Here is a 2,210-nt window from a genome sequence, read left to right on the forward strand (position 1 = left end):
CACACACACACACACACACACACGAGACAGAAAGAGAGAGAGACTGAGAATTCAAGTTTCAGATGCTGTGTCACCTCTCTTAAGGGAATCTATCTATACTTTTCACTGTGTAATTGAAGTCTTATGAGTGATGACAAGTGCCAAGTACTTTTTTTCTAGTCAGTCTTTTTTGTATGCCCCTGAAATTACACCGGTAGGGGGCTGTCTACTCTGTGGATTGCCTGGAGAAACAGCTTTCTGGGAGATTGACCTGTCCAAGGAGATAAGAGGAAGTCTGCCCAGGGAATTTGTGCAGGAAAATTGAGGAGCAAGTTAAAATAGAGGAGAGGGATGGAATGAACCACTGTGTTTATTCAGGAAGATTCCTTTGGGGAGATTGTATTTGGTTGTGTTACTGTTTAAAAGCAAAATAGCATTGCTGTTCCATTGAATCCGCCAGGAATTTGATTGAAAGTGAAACGCACTTCAATTCATGCCTGCCTCTCTTCCTTACTCAGAAACCCAGAATCCTGTTACAGTGAGGATGGGGCTGTCCAATAAACAATAAACAATCAATAACAAGTTGTCCATAATTACACACATAACATTCAAGCAATACATACATATACAAATTAAAAAATCAGAGTTCCCCATTTCACTCAAGAGCTAACCTCTTTAAAAATCTAGTGTACATTTCCCCTTTTTTCTCTGCATCTGTAAACGAGGATATGTATGTCCACATATGGATAGTGAATTAAAATAGAACCCGACTAAAAGTATTATTTTATTAATTTGCTTTTGATTTTTTTTTAACCCAGTACTATTTCGTGGTCATAGTTGTGTGTCAGTAAATATAGAAGTATCTAATTTTTCATAGCAGCTGCATAACATTCCGTCCTGTGGGTGTTTCAGACTGTTTAATGACCTGCCCCCTGTGGCTGAACATTTAATTTAGTTCTAGTTTTTCTTAGTTACAAGCGATGCTGGAAAGAATATCCCTGTATACATACCATGGAATCAATTTAAGGGAGAGTCTTCTTGTTATCTATCAGCTGTGCCTTACCTAACCATTTGCAATTAGTTTCCTGGGCTCTGGAGAAGAGTTTTTAATGTCTATGCCAAATGTTCTGTAGTGTCCTGAATCATCTGAGGCATACTTTCCAATTAAGTTGCAGTCTACTACACAATGCATCTTAAATTACATTATGCTTTAAGGACATGGCACTGTCTTACATTATTGATACAGTGTTACAATGTTCTGTCTTAATACTAATACCCAGGACTTGATGGTCACCATCTGAAAAGAGTGGCTGGCCCAGGCTGTTAGTACATATCATCAAGGGCAGGGCAGCCCAAGGAAACCACAGATATGTCAGTTTCCCTCCTCCAATTATAGCCAGCATCTTTTCAATAGCTTCTGGCTGGAAGATCCAACTAGTTATATGGCACTTTATTTGCCACCTACTGGTATGGGTGAAGGAATTGGGGAGCACTTTTATGAACATCTACTGTGGTGAATGAGACAAGGCACTTTTAGCCCCTCTCACCTCCTCATCCCCTTACCGTGTCTCCATGCTGCCCTCTGGCTCAGGGCTGACCTTTGCTCTGGCACCCTAGTTGGACCTGATATCCCTAGTCATTGCCCACACCCTAGCAAAACACAGCTCTCCTTACAACTCTCTGCCAGTACGCATTTGTGTTAACATGATAGGAAGATCTTAGGGCTTGACACTGGGAGAACATTTTCCAGCTCCAGGCCCTTGATAAAAAACATAAATTAACCTCTTGTGCCTCCATTTTGGCATCTGTAAAATGGGAGTTTTAGTAATAGATACTGCACAGGATTGGCATGGAGATGAAATGAGCACATAGGAAGCAAGGAGGTCTTCCCTTTCAGATAAACTAGTTTTCATGGTTTTTGTTTAAAATGGAGATTTCTGCAAGATGATGGTCCCAGAAACAAGGTGAGATTTGTCACTGAAACAAGGTGAGATTTCATGCAATGAATGGCACATGTCAGAGGAGAGGCTATTGTGAGATAAGGAAACCCTTCCCAGCCTTCAAATCCACACATGTGAAGATTGCACTGGAGCATAGAGAAGCCAAAGCACAAGGAAGAATTCAAGATACTAAAGAGCTGAACAGAAGATTCCAAAAGGCAGCACGGAATGACAAAGCAAAATATTACAATGAAATGCGCGAGGAGCTAGAGTCGGAAAATCAAAAGGGCC

Source organism: Elephantulus edwardii, unplaced genomic scaffold (assembly GCF_000299155.1).
Source record: "Elephantulus edwardii isolate Elephantulus edwardi_28Jun2011 unplaced genomic scaffold, EleEdw1.0 scaffold00131, whole genome shotgun sequence".
NCBI lineage: Eukaryota > Metazoa > Chordata > Mammalia > Macroscelidea > Macroscelididae > Elephantulus > Elephantulus edwardii.